The sequence below is a fragment of the Cynocephalus volans genome, chromosome 2, assembly GCF_027409185.1.
Source record: "Cynocephalus volans isolate mCynVol1 chromosome 2, mCynVol1.pri, whole genome shotgun sequence".
Taxonomy (NCBI): Eukaryota; Metazoa; Chordata; class Mammalia; order Dermoptera; family Cynocephalidae; genus Cynocephalus; species Cynocephalus volans.
The window spans coordinates 87894242-87914620 of record NC_084461.1 but is presented as its reverse complement, the minus strand read 5'-3'; positions in this window follow the sequence as shown (position 1 = coordinate 87914620).

Genomic DNA, 20379 nt, shown 5'->3' with positions numbered 1-20379 from the left:
CTAATAAGCCTGTTGAGCAGAAAGGAATCCTCAAATGGAAAGAAAAACTAAAGGTTTAGCTGAAGTGACTTATTCCAAGCTTCAAGTTATTTACTGGAGAATTTAGCTAATGAACATTTTAAAATTTATTTTTTCTTCTTCCCTTCCCTTCCCTTCCCTTCCCTTCCCTTCCCTTCCCTTCCCTTCCCTTCCCTTCCCTTCCCTTCCCTTCCCTTCCCTTCCCTTCCCTTCCCTTCCCTTCCCTTCCCTTCCCTTCCCTTCCCTTCCCTTCCCTTCCCTTCCCTTCCCTTCCCTTCCCTTCCCTTCCCTTCCCTTCCCTTCCCTTCCCTTCCCTTCCCTTCCCTTCCCTTCCCTTCCCTTCCCTTCCCTTCCCTTCCCTTCCCTTCCCTTCCCTTCCCTTCCCTTCCCTTCCCTTCCCTTCCCTTCCCTTCCCTTCCCTTCCCTTCCCTTCCCTTCCCTTCCCTTCCCTTCCCTTCCCTTCCCTTCCCTTCTTCTTTCCTCCTACTTATGACTGAGGACATGCAGTATTTCCCTTTCTGTGTCTGGCTTATTTCACTTAACATAATTTTCTCCAAGCTCATCCATGTTGCTGCAAATGGCAGAATTTCATTCTTTTTTTTAATGGCTGACTAGTGTTAAAGAAAGAAAAAGAACTAAAGACCACAGTAAAACACTGAACTTTCAGAAGGAGAGAACAGACCTAAAGTTACTAGAAGTGGGAAAGGAGAAGGCGGAAGTAGGTTTGGGGAGTAATTGGGTAAGGGACACCAAGAATAATTATAATTTGTAATGATGGACATATTAATAATATTGATTTGATCATCACACACTTTACACAAATACTGATAGTCAACTTTGTACCCCATAAATAAAGACATTTTAAAATTAAAAATTACATTCATAAGAAAATTTTTTAATTATTTTTATTTTGTTTTGAAACATATTGATTGTACATATTTACAAGGTACAGAGTTATATTTCAATATGTGTACACCATGTGTGATGATTTATTCAAGGTAATTAGCATATTCATCATCGCAAAATTAATCATTCCTTTGCAAGGTACACATTTGATCTCCTCTTTTCCAGACATTTGATAACAAACAGTTAATTGTTGTTAGTTATAGTTCCTAGGTTGACTGTATACCACCAGGGCTTATTTTTCCTATCTACCTGTAATTTTTTAGTGATGTTAGTATATTGATATGTCTGTTTTCCACTAATTTTTCACATAGAAGCTACTAAGCAAGAAAATTAGTCTATATAATATATACCTTTAACTTTGATAAACTATGTAAATTATATGCAGCATTTTAAAAATATTCCACTCTCTTCATGAATATAAAGAAAACATAAAGGTTATTCATCATAAATATTGAACTATTTAATGAAATTCTGAAGAATGTTTAATTTCAGATATATGATTTAATTTGATTCAATATGGTTTAATATAATAGAATTTCTTCCAAGTACAAAACTAATGATTTCGTGATCAAAAACTGATTTTCATCTTGAGGATACATGACAGGAGAGTGGAAATTCAGACACATTTAGATATGGCCATTCTTGTGGGTGCAAAACCTGAATTTTCTGTATGTTGGTTTAATTAAAGTCTTGACATAATAGCTCTGTCATCATGAAAAATTAAAAAGAGGAAAAAGGTGATACTAAGGAGATAATGAAGGTCCTATTACTTATTTCCTTAAACATTTCAAAGATATCAAAGAGTACTTTAAAGGGAAATATTATTTAGTCAATCATGAGATCAGTCTTGTAAATAAATAACGAAAATGATAGTAATTTAATATTGTTTTAAAGGCCTATAATTCTTTAAAAATTTCATAGTAACATAATCCAGATGTGTAGTCAAATGGATATTTGCTAGACATTTAGGTGGTTTGTTTTAAAGTAGTCAGTAAACTCCTAAAAGCACAAGAGGCAGCTAGAAGCCTACACTACTAAAACACATTGGTAATTTAGCACTCGGTTTCCCCTAGGTATTTTAAGTGTGTGCATGTACCTTTGGGACACAAAGAAAAAAATATGCTTAAAAAAAAAAAGAATAAATACTATTTTGAAGAAAAATCACATACTATCATGGAAGACGACTAAGAGAAGAGTAAATCTGGGGCATTTTTCACTCTTTTATCAACCTATTAATATGTTCAGTTATTAGGACAATTCTTCAAAAAATTAATGAAGATCTACAACTTTTCTGCTGCAGTTTTGATCTTTCTTACATATGTAAGGGTCTTACCCTTTCAATATCTACTTGGAAATATCAACAGCGGATGGTAAGCCACCGACCCCTGTGGGGACAAGCCATGTGGCAAGAGTTATGGGAATTAGGACATGAAAAGGAAGTAACTCTTTTCCATGTCACAGGACACTTCCCATTAGCTAGTCCAGGCAATGATGAAGCTGGTCCCTTTGGGGCAACACTCTGAGCATTTTGGGGAGACTTAGTCTTCACCACCTTTCAGACCCCCTTGTTTGTCTCCTCCTCTCTGCTTTGCCCAGACTGGCCATCATGGTCATTGCTTCATGTATAGGACAACCAACATATGGGACCAGTATGGCCACTAGTGACCCAAAGGACATTGATGGAGCATTTTGCAGCACTTCATCTCTCATGCTGCCTGTAAAACATTCAACATCTGGGCCATGGGTGTTCACATTAAACATAGACTGCTGCATCCCTAGCTTCTAAATTACTTAAACCAGCCTGGCATACATTTGCCATCTACTCCCAGTTTCCAGCAGTTCTCCAGTGTTCATCCACATGGTCTAGATGGCTGCATTCATCCATTCCATCAAGGAGTGGTTATCCTGTCCTGGTGCATATCTGCAGCTATTCTGTAGCCCCTGCCACAGGGATGGATGTGTGGTGGTAGAGGCTAATTTTTCCATCTCATCAGCAGAGCCTATCACACTATCCACCGATAGGTCCCACAGAAGCCAGGAAGCTAAGGGTTTACCCTGTTTCTGTTGAATTGTTTCCCCAAGTCAACCAACTCAGCTTGAGTGTAGGGGATATAAATAGCAAATTGGATCACTTGTGGGTTGCCTACCTGTTGTCCGCCCAGTCCCATGGACTGTTCATGTTTCAGTTTCTGATGCACAACAAGTTGTGCCAGGGGATGCACAGTCTTCCCTAACTCACCATATAGGTCATGATTGTCTCTGGTGTTGAAAGCAGGAGTGAACTTTTGCTGTACTTCAGCCTCCAAAACAAGTACTCACACTTCCGACAAGTCTGCTTTCTTCTGCATATCTCTAAGCTGTGCTGCTTCATAGAGTGCCTGGTCCATGTTGACTCACAGCACAGTGAGCAACAGCCAGACCCTGGTCAACAGGAAAGTGGCCACTGAGTATCACATACTTGAGGATAGCCACATTTCCTCCCCCTCCTGAGGGGCTAGTGGCTCCCTTACCTGCTCAGAGTCCTGCCAACTACACGAATTGTCAGGCTGGTCAAAGACCCCTCTACCCCATCCTTTGCAAATTGTGAGTCAGGTATTTGAAAAAATATTCTTGGAGCTGATAACAGGATAGACATGCTTTATTCTGACTTCAACTCTGCTGGCCAGCAGTTCAGAGCTGCTGCTTTTTATACCAAGAGTACACAACAATGGCAACAAGCCAAGGAGTATATGGGCATGCATGCACAGTTACACCATTCCTATATGACTGCTTTACAACAGACATGTTCAATCATACCCAGCCAGATATGAGGTGAGGGGACCTATTTATACTGACTCAGTTTTCCTCACAATACCTTGTTATTATTTCTTTTAGAGCTTCTTCAAGTCTTTAAATGCCTAATTCCCCTCAATCTTTAAAATAAATTCCCTTCTTTTCCTAGGGGATGTGACAAAAAGCAAATGAATCAATGTAGGCAAAAACACTTACAAAGCATAAATCATTAACAAAAGTGAGATTTCATTGACATCATTAATCAAATTGGTTACTTAAAAGTGAATGCCCCAAACCCCTCTGCCTGCCATGTGACAATGAGAAGGGGATGCCAAAAGTAACAATTTCAAAAGACTTTTTGCCTAAGGACTAGGTAAGTGTTTTTGCACCAGCACTGTACAGCAGTTTTATAGAAGAGACACAGATGCATCTGTGTCTCTCCCATCTGCTAATGGGGGTAAAGACAGAAATCACCCTTCAGGCTTGTAGTCATCTGGTATTTGACAAAGGCAACAAAAACATACGTTGGGGAAAAGACTGCCTCTTCAATAAGTGTTGCTCGGAAAATTGGATATCCTATGCAGAAGATATACTATATCTCCATATACTAAAATCAACTCAAAATTGATTAAAGGCTTAAGTATAAGACCTGAAACTGTAAAATTTCTATGGGAAAATATAGGCAAAATACTTCCAGAACTGGGTCTGAGCACAGACTTTATGAACACGAGCCCTAAAGTACAAGCAACAAAAGAAAAGCTAAACAAATTGGACTATATAAAACTGAAAACCTTCTGCAGAGCAAAGGAAACAATCAGCAGAGTGAAATGACAACCTACAGAGTGGGAGAAAATTTTTGCTAACTATGCATCTGACAAGGGATTAATATCCATAATATACAAGGAACTTAAGCAGTTATACAGTAACAAATAAGCCAATTAAAAAATGGGCAAAGGAGCTGAATAGACATTTTTCAAAGGAAGACATGAACATCATCAACAGGTACATGAAAAAATGCTCAACGTCACTACTCATCAGGGAAATGCAAATTAAAACCACATTGAGATCTTACCCCAGTTACACTGGCTATGATCAAAAAGATGGAGAATAACAAATGCTAACGAGGATGTGGAGAAAAGGGAATGCTCCTACACTGTTGGTGGGACTGTAAGTTAGTACAGCCACTATGGAAAACAGTATGGAGGTTTCTCAAACTACAGATAGATCTTCCATATGATCCAGCAATATCCAAAAGAATGGAAATCATCATGTTGAAGGGATACCTACATTCCCAGGTTTATCTCAGCTCTACTTGCAGTAGCTAAGAGTTGGAACCAACCTAAATGTCTATTGATGCATGACTGGATAAGAAAAATGTGGTATATATACACCATGGGATACTACGCTGCCTTAAAAGAATGAAATCCTCTCATTTGCAACAGCATGAATGATCTTGGAGAAACTTATGTTAAGCAAAGCACAGAGGGATAGATACTGTATATATTCACTCATAAGTGGGAGCTAAGAGAGAAAGAAGGAAGGAAAGAAAGACCACAATGGTGTGTTGGACTTGCAGAGGAAGAGGGCACACCTAGGGATACAAAGTGGAGTGGGGGAAAGGGGGATGGGGAGGCAGGTTGGAGATAATTGGGTGGAGGACACAGGATATAATCACAATTTGTGGTAATGGGCATACTGCCAGTATGGACCTGGCCATCACATCTTGTTTACAAGTGGTGACAATCAGCTTTGCACCCCATGAATATAACCAATAAAAAAAAAAAATGGGGGTAAAGGATAAACCAGACAGGAAGGAGGTCCTTGTGGGAACAGCACTTGCTTATATGTGGTGTATGTGACTCTGGTCTGTTGATGCTGTTTGTGTGAACTTTAACAAACTAGTCTGCAAACTTGTCATTCTGCTTTGCTAAATGAGAAAGAAAAAAAGAAATTGTATATTCAGGTCATTTGTCCATTTTTAAATCAGATTATTTCTGATTTTTTTCTGTTGGGTTGTTTAAGTTCCTTGAACATAAGTACTTTTAAAAGTTCATGGAGAAATAGAATTACAATATAATATGAATCATTCCATAAATGTTATGAAAACCCCTCATATATTCTGGATATTAATCTGTGGGATGAATAGTTTGCACATTTTTCTGCCATTCTATCAGTTTCCTCCTTCCTCTGTTGTTTGTTTCCTTTGCTGTGCAGAAGCTTTTTGGTTTGACGTAGTCCTATTTGTCTGTTTTTGCTTTTCTTGCCTGTGATTTAGAAGTCTTCTCCATAAAATTTTTGCTCAGACCAATGTCTTTGAGTATTGTCCCTATGTTTTCTTCTAGTATTTTTATAGTTTCTGGTCTTTTATTTAAGTCTTTAATCCATTTTGAGTTAATTTTTTATAGTATATGGATATCCAGTTTTCCCAGCACCATTTTTTGAAGAGACTTCACTTTCCCTGATTTATGTTCTAGGTGGCTTTGTTAAAAATCAGTTGGCTATAGAGATGTAGAATTATTTATGAATTCTGTTTTCTATTCCTTGATTCAAATATCTGTTTTTATGCCAGTACAATGCTGTATAGACATTTCTCAAAAGAAGACATAAAAATGGCCAACAAGTATATGAAAAAATATTCAACATCACTTATCTCCAGGAAAATGCAAATCAAACCACAATAGATATCATCTCACTCCAGTTAGAATGGCTAATATCAGAAAGACAAAAATAATACATACTGGTGAGGATGCATAAAAACCCACTGCTGATATCATCCTGAACTGGGACAAGTTGAAAGCTTTTCCCTTAAGAATGGGAACAAGACAAGAATGCTCACTCTTACCACTCCTATTCAACATAGTATTGGAAGTATTAGCCAGAGCAATCAGGGAAGAGAAAGAAATAAAGGGCATCGAGATTGGAAAAGAAGAATTTGAATTGTTCCTGTTTGCAGATGACATGATCCTATATATGCAGAAGCCTAAAGTCTCTGCATACACACACAAAAAGCCTCTTAGAGTTGATAAACAATTTCAGCAAAGCTGCAGGATATAAAGACAGCATGTAAAAATCAGTAACATTTTTACACTCCAACAACGAAGTAGCAGAAAAAGAAATCAAGAAAGCTAGCCCATTTACAATAGTCACCAAAGCAATAAGATACCTAGTAATAAAGTTAACCAAGATATGAAAGATCTGTATGATGAGAACTACAAATCAATGTTGAGATAAATTAAACAGGGCACAAGAAAACGGAAAGATATTCCATGTTCTTGAATTGGAATAATTAACATTGCAAAAATGTCCATACTACCTAAAATGATCTATAGATTTAATATAATCCCCAACAAAATACCAATGACATTCTTCACAGAAATACAAAAAACAATCCTACCATTCAAATGGAACAACAAAAGACCCCAAATAGCCAAAGCAATCCTGAGCAAAAAATAAATTAATAATAAAGCTGGGTCATAACACTACCTCACTTCAAATTATACTACAAAAGTATAGTAACCAAAACAGCATGGTTCTGGCACAAAAAGAGACACAGAGACCAATGGAACAGAATAGAGAACACAGAAATCAGCTCATATACCTTTAGCTCTCTGATTTTTGACAAAGACACCAAGAACATACACTGGGGAAAAGTCTGCCTCTTTGATAAATGTTGCTGGGAAAATTGGACATCCATGTGTAGAAGAATGAAACTAGACCTGTACCTCTCATCATATACCAAAATCAACTCAAAACAGATTAAAGAATTAAATATACATACTGAAACTATAAAATTCCTAAAATAAAGCATAGGGGAAGCACTCAGGAAGTAGGAATGAGTATATATGGACTTTATGAATACAACTGGGGAAGCACAGGCAACAAAAGATAAATAAACAAATGGGGTTGATTATATTAAACTAAAAAGCTTCTGCACAGCAAAAGAAACAATGAACAGAGTGAAAAGACAACATACAGAGTGGGAGAAAATATTTGCAAACTATGCATCTATTATGCTTCTCACTGTGTAACAGAGATGAAAAAGGGATTACTCAAAGCACCGTGAATGGGTTGAGAAGCCTGAAGGGTCTATATCTCAGAGGAAACTGGGTACAGCAGCCGTTCAAAGTTAGCCTCTGTTTTTTATTGTAAAGACAAGGAAGTTTCATAAGAAAATTCTGTTGATTCAATCATTACAAAAGGACACAAGGACGTGGGCAATGTTTCAAAAATGATCTATGGCTAAGTATAGCTTAAGCAATGGAAACTAGTAACATTAGTAAAATTAGCAATGTGACATTCCAAAGTACCATTAGTGAAAAGCTAAGTTGGTCAAACTAGCTCATTATCTAAAGTATAACCTCTCCTTAAGCAAAAGTTACATTCTAATAATAAAATTTAAATACAATTATCTCTAAAGTTTCCCCCAACAGATAGCTTGCCCATAGCAAACACTTTTTACATAACTTTCTCTTCAGCAATTCTTAAAATCTCTTAACAGGACTGGTGTGACAACCACCTGTTATCTCTAAAAACATTAAAGAATACAATCCCATACCTAAACAGTGATTAGAGTTGATTAGATGTGCTTTTGCCACACTATCTGTGGGCTGTGGCCTCCACCCAGGGGCTTTTGCCCTGTACATGCATTTACCTAAAAACCCTATGCTAAAATCAAATGAGAATCAAGATTTCTAATCCTGGGCCAGCCCGTGGCTCACTCGGGAGAGTGTGGTGCTGATAACACCAAGGCCACAGGTTCGGATCCTATATAGGGATGGCCGGTTGGCTCACTAGCTGGGTGTGGTGTTGACAACACCAAGCCAAGGGTTGAGATCCCCTTACCAGTCATCTTTAAAAAAAAAAAAAAAAGATTTCTAATCCTCCACATGCATCCAACAAAAGATTGATATCAAGAATATACAAGGAACTCAAACAACTTCACAGTGAAAAAAAGTAATCCAATTAAAAAATGGGAAAAGGAGCTGATAGGCATTTCTTAAAGGAAGATATAAGAATGGACAATAGATGTGAAATAATGCTCAACATTACTCATCATTTGGGAAATGCAAATCAAAACCTCATTGCGATATCATCTCACTCCAATTAGGCTGGCTTTTATCAAAAAGACTGAGAATAACAAATGCCAGCAAGGATGTGGTGAAAGAGGAACCCTCCTACACTGTTGGTGCAGCCATTATGGAAAATGGTGTGGAGCTTCCTCAAAAAACCACAAATAGAATTGCCATATGACCTATCAATCCCACTGCTGGGTATATACCCAAAGTAATGGAATCCATCACATCAAAGGGATACCTGTACTCCCATGTTTATTGCAGCTCTACTTAACAATAGCCAAGAGTTAGAACCAGCTGAAAAGCCCATCATCAGATGAGTGGATAAGGAAAATTTGGTATATCTACACAATGGAATACTACTCTGCTATAAAAGGAATGAAATACTGCCATTTTTAGCAACATGGATGAACTTAGAGAAAATTGTATTAAGTGAAATAAGTCAGGCAGAGAAAGAGAAATATCACATGTTCTAACTTATATGTAGGAAATAAACAAACAAACAAACAAACAAAAAAGATACAACAATACAATAATTCATTGAACTTTTAAGAGAAGAGAACAGAACTGAGGTTGCTGGTGGTGGTGGGAAAGAGGATGAAAAAGGGTAAAGGGAGGAGTTGGCAAAGGGCTACAAAAATCAATTACACTGTATAATGATAAATAAAATAATAAAAAATAAAGTAAAAAATGAAAAAAAAAAACAAAATAAATTACAGAATAAAATACTTGGCATATAGTTAAAAAAAATGTAACCCTTACAAACTATTGGTGGGAATGTGAATTAATACAGCCATTATGAAAAACAGTATGGAGGGTCCTCTAAAATCCCACTACTAGGTATTTATCCAAAGGACATGAAGTTCGTCTACTGAAGAGATGTCTGACTCCCCATGTTTATTACAACATTATCCACAATAGCCAAGATATGGATTCAATCTAGGTGTCCATCGATGGATGAATGGATACAGAAAATGTAACACACACACACACACACACACACACACACACACACACACACACGCAATGCACAACTCATCTGTAAAGAAAGGATGAAATCCTATCATTTGAGGCAACATAGATGTGCCTGGAAGACATATGTTAAATGAAATAAGAAAGATAAATACCAGATATTTTCACTCATATGTGAGAGCTTTAAAAAAAAGTTGAAGTTATAGAAGTATAGGGTAGAATTCTGGTTACTAGAGACTGGGAAGGGTAGGGGAAAGGTGGGATAGGGAGAGGTTGGTTATCAGATACAAGATTACAGCTAGATAGAAAGAGTAAATTCTACTGTTCTACAGTAGCGCTAGGTGTCTACATAACAATAATTTATTGTGTATTTTCTAATGTCTAGAAGAGAAGAACTCTAATGCTCTCATGACAAAGAAATGATAATTTTTTGCAATGATGGATATGCTAATTACACTGATTTGATCATCATACATTGTATATCTATGTTCAAATAATAACTGTACCGCATATATATGTACAATTGCTATGTGTTAATTAAAAATAAATAAATGCAAAAAAAAAGAATTATGCTTCTAGGGTGCATTGGCCATTGATATAGCACTGTGGAAGTAATTTGATATTTGGTTCTGTCAGTGATCAACTTATTCCTAGAAATATAAGAACTCAGAACCATAATAATTTTTTTTCCAATTGTTCCTGAACCTGTTAGAAGCACTCAGTGGGTCATTTGAGTCATGCATATAATTAATGCTAAAAATAGGGGAATAGTCATTTCATTACAGCCGGCCATGCTCTTTCTGCTGGCTAGTTTTTCACATTGTGTTAAAATTTAACTTCATCAACTTCTGCTGAGTATATCATCCAAAAAGGATAACTTTTAGTTTTTTTGATATTTGTAATTTGTAAATATTTGTACATTAATCTCAATCTTCTCTGTGTTTAAATATTTAGAACTTAAACTTTTGTCAGTTCTATTATACTTTTCTGAGCTTTTGTCATATTAAAGTTTAGTTTAGTTTGTTTTAATTAATTGTAATCAACCTCTCTATTTCAGAAAACAATAGAATAAGCATTTTAAGTAAATTGTCAAAATTGTTCACAAGTTTTGATTGTTTTAAACTGCAAGAAACTTTTCTCTGAAATAGTATTTATTAGTTTAAGTTCTGTATACCAGTGCCATACTTGAAAATATTATTTTGAGGAAACAGTAGAGTTATGTAACACTGATGCTGATACTTCATGGGATTGAACTTTTAGCTTACTATCAGATATCCTCTAGCTTTTAAAAATAAAATATATGAAATATTACAGATAAATTTTAAGTCCTCTCTGAATCTACTTCCACTCCCTGCCTCCCTCTCATTTTCATTTCTCTCCACACTTTTCTCAGAGTCAAATATGAGGGGTTTTCAAAAAGTTCACGGAAAGATTCATATCATCTTTAATTTTATTTTTTCATGAATTTTTTGAAGTATGCTAATATTATTAAAGGTCGGGTATATATTCTTCATATGCATTAAATAAATATAACATTTCATGTGTATTAAATGTATATATATATATTATATTATAGTTTATGTTTCATTAGCAACATATTTTCATTCAATATTTTGTGGTTGTAATCTACAATTGTGTATATATATGTGTGAATATATGCGTGTGTGTATATATACATACACACTTATGAGGATGCTTTAAAAAATTCATGGAAAAATGGAATTAAAAGATAATGCAAACTTGCCATGAACTTTTTAAAGACTCTTTGTATATACACATATAGAGAGAGACACACAGATAGAGAAATACAGAAAAAGAGAGATCTTATGTTTTTATTCAATATTCACTAGAATATTCCTCTTCATCATGTTGCAAATATGCAGCATTTTTATCTATTTGTTTCTAACGTTTACAGTTATTACCAATTTAATACAAACATTGCCACAATAAATATCTTGAGGTCATGTGATAGATTTTTCTAGAACATTAATTCTCTAATATGGTCTTATGAGTGTCTGTGTGTCCTCAATTTCCTTTGAAGAGAATGACAAAGACAAAACTATTTTAATAATAATACTAAGACATCATTTACCTCTTTCACCATATTGACATTTGCACTGATGTTGCAAAAGCAATAGTGATTTAAGCTCTTGGTGCCTTAGTACGAATCAAGGCAGTGCCATCAAATTGTAGTAGCAGACACTATATTCTTCACTGCCAAATACTTACAAAGGAAGGTCAATGTCACTTAATAATAATCATTGTTAATAATTCATAAATGAATAAGTCTCAAATTATTTTTGTTGAGTGCTCTTATGCAGTTTAATTGTGGGGGAGACTCGGGGAGGATAGGGCATCAAATTATTAATTTTAACAAATTTTGATCTATGGGTATACTTTAAAAATATATATTTATATAAAGAAAAGGGAAAATCACTAAAGCTCTTCCACTCTATACCAAAGTACGATGATTGTCTCAAGGAAAAATATTTGTGAGATTGCTTGAGTTGCAAGCTAAAATGTTTTTCATGAAACACTCATTTAACATGAAAGATGAGTGACATGTTATGGTTATTTTGACTTGAGTATTTCACAGACATTTTCTCCTTATGGATTCAGTTGCCTGTTACTTTAAAGAAAAAAAAAAACTAACAGTATTTTTTTGTGAATTATAAGATATGAGCTTTTGAGAAAAAATCAGAATTTTAAAACATTTGTATTCACTACCATGAAATTGACAGCACCTCAGTACTTGAAAACTTTTATATAAAAATGGCAGTGATATTAGTAAATGCATTTTTATAGTTTTGCATAATACAATGTGTCATCATTTGGAACATCTGCATAATTCTGTGAACCAATAGTTTCCAAATGAGCAATTCATGGTATTACAAAATTATACATGGACAAGTGATCCATTTGAGATGGAATCTAGATGAGGCGTTTTGTAAAAAACTGAATATGAGAAGTTGATTATATTATAAATTTCACATTGCACCCAAAATGTTGGTGTAGTATCAAAGAAGAATATCTCCAATTATCTGAAAAGGGCATTAAAATAAGTTTTCTTTTTCCAATTATGTATCTAAGTCAGCCTGGATTTTCATTTTATATCTCAATTGGAACAAATTATTGCAACATTAAGTGCAGAATTTTATATGAAAATGCCATTGCTTTTTAATGACAGACAAAATTAAAATGTATTTTATTTTGAAAAATATTTAAAAGTTTTTAAAAGTGCATTTTTTATCTTGACGTAGTTGAGTGAATTACACCATTTTAAAAGTGCTTTGTAAGTAATGATTAAAAGCTTTTCTCTTTTAGTTTCAATACAATAAATATCAATATCTATTACCATATAAAAAAATTATTTTAGTCCTCAATAATTTTGAAAACTTCAATGGGGCCCTGGGAACAAAACTTTAGAGAACATCTACACTGCAGTAAGTATTGAAAAGTAGAATTCCAAGTCACAGAATATGTGTACATCTTTCGAGTTGCTAGACAACCATATGGCAGTGTTCTCATGCATTTTGCAGGACTGTATGATGAAGTGAATAATAATCTATTTCCTAGTTAAACATCCTATGAAAATTTGCACAAGTTAATTAACATCTTTGAGCCTCATATTTATTATCTGCTCCATGAAAAAAAACAATAAATATTTCAAAATATGATTGCAAAGAAAAAATGAAATTATATGCAAAGTATAATTAGTAAGTCTGCAATTAGTAACTGTTAAAAATAGAAAGCTGAATGACATTTAACAAAAAATGATAACAATTATCAACTTCAACTACAACTGCTCTTTTTACTCTTTTTATATTTTGTAACTCAGCAGTTGTGGAAGGGAGGGAGGTTTTGGTGATGGGGAGCAATAATCAGCCACAATGTATATCGACAAAATAAAATTAAAAAAATAAATAAATAAAAGAAAAAAAAAAAGAATAAATAAATAAATAAATAAAAATCAATAAAAATTAAAATAAATAAATAAATAAAATGTGTTGGAAAAAAACTTAGCATGATTTAAAAAAATCTGATCTTAAAGGTTTCAAAAGATCTGACTTTAATTCTGGGCTATGGCACTCACGTATATCTGGGCTTCCTTTACTTCTTTTCTAAAGATGGCATTAGGTTACTTAATTACCCAGTACATACAACTTGAAATTATGTGAATGTGTGTAATTTTTAATAATCTATTAGCAAGGATACTTTTTGAGTATTTAAAGTAAAGTGCAATGATATAAACATAGGTGCATGAATCTATATCCCTGAAATGAAAGCAGGTGTTTAAAACAAAACTTGTGTCTAAACAGAAATCCTCTTGTTAAAACATATTTATCATAGTTTATAATGCTCTTGCTATCATTGAACTTTCATTTCTGTGAATAGACACTTTTGGAAACTCTTTTCTAAAAATAGATACTCGAACATTCTTCTCTTATATTGAATGAACATCTGCCTTCCTGTATTATCCCAAGGATGCCGGAGCTGTGCACATTTTTAAAAAATCTCATGGGGACTCAAGTTTTCCCTGGACACTTGACTTCCAGGTGATGGAAATATTTGACAAAATAAAAGTCTTGACCACTGAAATAGAAATAACTATTTAACGGGTGTTTTATTATAATATATTTTAACTATACAGTTGCTCTTATTATCATTGATAAGAACTTACTTATAAAGACCTTCAGATTTTGTTCCTAAAGTTTAATAACAAAAAAAGGGAAGCCAAAAAATAGGAAAAATATTGCAGAAGAAATACGAGTACTTTGTGAGAGGGCTGGGGTTCAAAATGCATAGGAACTCTTAAAACTAGTTAAGAAGATAAGCAGTGCCTTAAAAATATGCAAAATATTTGAACAGAAACTCACCAAATAAGATATACAACTGGCCAATAAGCACACACAAAGATGCTCATCACCAGCTATCATCAGGGAAATGGAAATTAAAACCACAATGAGGTATCACTACAAACTCACTAAAATTTTAGATTAAAAAATAAAAAGCCTAAAAATATCAGCAGTTGGCAAGGATTTAATGCAACTGAAACCCTCATACACTCCTAGTGTAAATGCCAATGCTTTTCAAAGTATAAACACTTTGGAAAACTGGCAGAATTTTTTAAAAGTTAAACATAAACCTACCATACCAGCCATTTCTCTCTTAGGTATTTTTCACAAAGAAAAGGAACATATTTCATAAAATAACATATGCAATAGCTGTTAGAAGCTTTATTCACAATAGCTCCAAGATGGAAAAAACTAAATGATCATCAATGGATAAATATATACAGACTACATGATATGTTTCACACACAAAAAAATACTTCTCTATAAAAAGGGGGAAAAGTACTGGTAGAACTTGAATGAATTGAAGTCAGATGCTGAGTGAAATAACACAAATGGTACATGAAGTAGTTAATCTACTACAAAAATTAATCTATTGTGACAAAGATGATATCAGTGCTTGAGTTCAGAAGGAGAAACAATAATAAACTTTAAGATATTGATTTTTACTGCATTCATACACTGCATAACAACGTTTTTGTCAGCAACAGAACACATATACCATGGTGGCCCAATAAGATTATAATGGCTATATGATATAGCCTAGGTGCATGTTAGTCTATACAATCTAGGTATACACATACTCTACGATGTTTGCACAACAACAAAATTGCCTAATGATGCATTTCACAAAATGTATCCCCATCTTTAAGCAGCACATGACTGTATTTTAAAATAGTTATCTACTGACATCACTACTGGAATCACTGTGGGTATGTTTCTAATGTTTGCTTTGATTGATTGGTTAATATTTTGATTCTCTCTTATGACTAGACTGTAAAAAGCAGCAGGGAATCAAACTTGATGCAATGCAAATAAATGATTGGTTAAAAATATTTAAAAATACAATGACCTAAAGAAAATTTAATATATACGCATACTTAGAGAACTCAAAAAAGAAAAACAAAACACTTGAAGTTACCAAATATCAAATATGTATTTTGAGAGAATTTTCCTGCAATAAAAAGATTACTTATTAGATTTATTAGAAAGTCATGCTATGTGAAAGGAAATATTGTATGAATGCCAATAAAAAGTCAATACTGTGGCATAAACTACTATAGTTTTAGAACTTCCAATGTAAACAATAAACACAAATCAATTCACTTATATAAGGAAAAAAAATCAGGTTGGCCTCAGAAGTTGCAATAAAAACACTCAATTATTGAAGCACATCTGCCAATTTGTTCAAGGAAAGAAAGGATAAAGCAAAAATCATATTTTATATTCAGCTAAAGTATCTTTTAAGTAAATTAGGAAAACAAAGAGAATATTTGTCGTGATCCCTTATCAAGAATACTGTAGAAGATGAACTTCAGCAAGCCAAGAGATGAGACAACTACTGCAAATGGAACAAATATGTTCCATTTCTTTTTATGAAATAAGTCTAGCACTGATAGCAAAAATCAACAAAGATAGGCATTGCTGAAATCACCATACAAGTTATTTTAGAGACCCACAAAGTGTATGAGATAAAGCATTATTACCACTTCTTCAAGCATTTCTTCAAAGTTTATTATTATTTCACTCTTCACATGAAGGAATTGAGGCAAAAGCAAGTAAAATAACTTGTTCAAGTAGATATTAAAGCAAAGTAGTAAGGATTCCAAGACAAGAAGGATGGCTCCAGAAATGATACTCTTATCTATTCCTCTCTACATATTCTCAACTGTGACAGGTAGAATGTAGGACCTACCACAGATTCCTTACTTGCTTGAGTGCCATAAGTAAACTAAATTTATCCTAGTTAAAAAGTCCCTTAATTCTTTTTGAGTTGCTTTTTATTTCAATATCATCTCAAATATGTGTTCTTTAATAAATCTTTTACCTAATAACTTTACTGTCTTCACTTTTATTTTCAGGGTTCCAATAACTCCTATTTCAGATATCTCAATAAAAATAATAAAAAAGAACTCTAGTGATTTTTGTATATTGATTTTGTACACTGCAACTTTACTGAATCTGTTTATGAGCTCTAGAGTTTTTTTGGTAGAGGTTATGTGTTTTTCTATCCATGAACAGTGACAATTTAACTTTGACTTTTCCAATTTGGATGCCCTTTATTTCTTTCTTTTGCCTGATTGCTTTGGCTAATACTTCCAATATTGTGTTGAATAGAAGTGATGAGAGAGGGTATACTTGTCTTGTTCCTGTTTTTAAAAGACAAGCTTTCAGGTTTTCCCATTCAGGATGACGTTGGCAGTGGGTTTGTCATATATAGCTTTTATTGTGTTGAGATACTTCTCTTCAAACAAGCAGAAAAAGAAATCAAGAAAGCAAGCCCATTTATAATAGCTACTAAAAGAATAAAATACCTCAAAATAACCAAAGAAGCTAACGAAAGAGGTAAAAGATCTCTGCAATGAGAAATGTAAAACATTGCTGAAAGAAATTAAAGAGGACACCAAAAAGATGGAAAGACATTCCATGTTCATAGATTGGAAATATTAATGTAAAAATGTCCATACTATCAAAGTGATCTAAAGATTCAATGCAATCCTCATCAAAATATGAATAACTTTCTTCACCAAAATGGAAAAAAAAAATCCTAAAATTCATATGGAACAAAAAAAGACCCCAAATAGCCAAAGTAATCTTGAACAAAAAAACTAAAATAAAATAAAACCAGAGGCATTACACTACCTGATTTCAAACTATACTACAATGCTATAGTAACCCAAAAAGCTTGGTACTGGCATAAAAACAGACACATAGAACGGTATAAAATAGAGATCACAGAAATCAACCCAGGTATTTATAGCCAATTGATCATCAACAAAGGCACCAAAACATAAATTGGGGAAGAACAGCCTCTTCAGTAGATGGTGCTGGGAAATCTGGATACCCGTGTGTAGAAGAACGAAACTAGATCCATAATCTCATCATATAGCAAAATCAACTCAAAATCAATTAAACACTTAAGTATCAGACCTGAATCTATAAAACTCCTAGAAGAGAACATAAGAGAAACACTTCAGGATGTAGGACTAGTCAATGACTTTCTGAGTAAGACCCAAAAGCACAGGAAACAAAAGAAAAAATAAGTGGGATTATATCAAACTAAACGGCTTCTCCAAAGCAAAGGAAACAATCAACAGAGTGAAAAGACAATCTATGGAATAGGGGAAAATATTTACAAACTATACATCTGAGGAGGATTTAATATCCAGAATATACAAGGAACTCAAACAATGTCACAGTAAAGAAACAAGTAACCCAATTAAAAAATGGGTAAAGGAGCTGAATATACATTTTTTGAAGGAAGACATACAAAAGGCCAACAGGTACATGAAAAAATGTTCAACATCATTAATCATCTCAGGGAAATAAAAATCAAAACTGTATTTAAATATCATCTCACCCCAACTACTGGTTATTATCAAAAAGACTGAGAATAACAAATGCTGGTGAGAATATGGAAAAAAGGAAACTCTTGTACACTGTTGGCGGGACTATAAATCAGTGCAGCCATTATGAAAAACTGTATAGAAGTTTTTCAGACAACTACAGATGGAACTACCATATGATCCAGCAGTATCAATTCTGTGTATATACCTAAAGGAATGGAAACCAAAATGTTAAAGGGATACCTACACTCCTATGTTTATCACAGCTCTAGTGACCATAGCCAAGATACGGAACCAACCTAAATGTCCATTGACAGATGAATGGATAAGGAAAATGTGGTATATATACACAATGGAATCTACTCAGGCATAAAAAGAATAAAAATCTGCCATTTGCAGCAACATGGATGAGCTTGGAGAAAATTATGTTGGGTAAAATCAGCCAGGCACAGAAAGAGAAATACTACATGTCCTTACTCATAAGTGGGAGCTAAGAAATAAAGAAAGACCATAATAAAATACTGAACTTTCAGAAGGAGAGAACTTACCTATAGTTGCTAGATATGAGAAAAAGGGAGAGGGAGGGGGTTAGGTAGTAATTGAGTAAGGGACGTAAATAATAATTACAATTTGTAATGATTAAACAAGCTAATAATTTTGATTTTATCATCACATACTATACACAGATACTAATAGTCAACTCTGTACCCCATAAATATGTATAGTCAATTATGTTTCAATTCAAAAAACTAAATTAAAAAAAAAATAATAATAATAACAATAATAATTATAATAATAATAAAGGACAACAAGGAGCAAAAGCATTGTCATTTGTTCAATCATTCAACAAATATTGATTGAACATCTACCCTGTGAGATTGTGGGTTTATTTCAATGGACCAAACAAACCAAACTTTCTACTTTCAAAAAGCTTATATTCTAGAGGTAGAATACAGATATTAAATATTATAATAATAAATAAAGCAATGAATATTATAAACGATAAATGAAATGGACATTTATAAAAGGTAAATGAAAGATACATGAATAGATAAATGACATATAAGAAAAATAAATGGAACTATGGAAAGAGGACTGGGATTACAGGGTGGGAGTTGGAGCTGTGAAATAAATGAGGTGAGCCTAGACCTCCCTTTGAAGGTAGTGTTTGAGCAAAGACTTGAAGGAGATGAAGAAGAAGATGATGTAGGTACATGGGCAAAGTTTGTTCCAAGCAGAGAAAACAGCAGCAAAATGTCCCTCAGGCAGGACTATATCTGGCAGATTCAAGAAAGTGCAACAGTCATTATGGAGGGGTCAAAAGGAGTGAGAAGGAGGGTAGTGCTCAGACAGCTAATTAAGGACAAGTGCCCATTGGGCTTTCTGTACAGAATTTGACCTCCACTTTGAGAGAAGCAAAGAACCATCAGATGGTTTGAGTAAAGATCTGAGATGATCTGCCATATTTTAATTCAATAACTCTGGCTTCTCTATTTTTTTTTTTTTTTTTTTGTCACCGCGCTTGAGCGCACCGGCCATCCTTATGGGATCCGAACCCGCAGCGGGAGCACTGCTGCGCTCCCAGCGCCGCACTCTCCAGAGCGCGCCACGGGGTCGGCCCTGGCTTCTGTATTAATAATAGATTCTAGAAGGGCAAACATGAAAGTAGGGAGACCATTTAGGAAGCTGTGTGGGGTGATTTGGGTTTGGTCAGGGAGATAGCATAATCATCAGTATTTTTCAGCCAATACTTTTTATAGGATAGAATATTTCAAATAAATCATGCTCATAAATCATTTTTATATTTTTTGACCAACTGCTTTTGCTATAATTGAGTGGAGTGTTTTATTTCAAAACTAAATTTCCCCTTAAAGCAATTTTTCTATTTTTTTAATCTGAGGAGTATTTATAATTTTCAATTTTAAAGTGTTTATTTATAGAAGTTTGTCCCACCACATTTCCTTAGATTCTACATTATTTTACATGATCATTTATCTCTATTTGTTAAGCTCATAAAGGTAAAACTCTAAACCTCTTATGACATTTTCTTGTGAAAAAGACACTACACGATTGTTGTGCCATTTTAAATCCTATTTCTGATGTACACTAACTCCTTAGTTAACAGCATCAATATGACAGTAAGCTCAAATAATGTATTTGTCACAGAACATCACCATCAAAGATAAGGATAAAACATTCTTTACGTGGCAGCACAGTTTT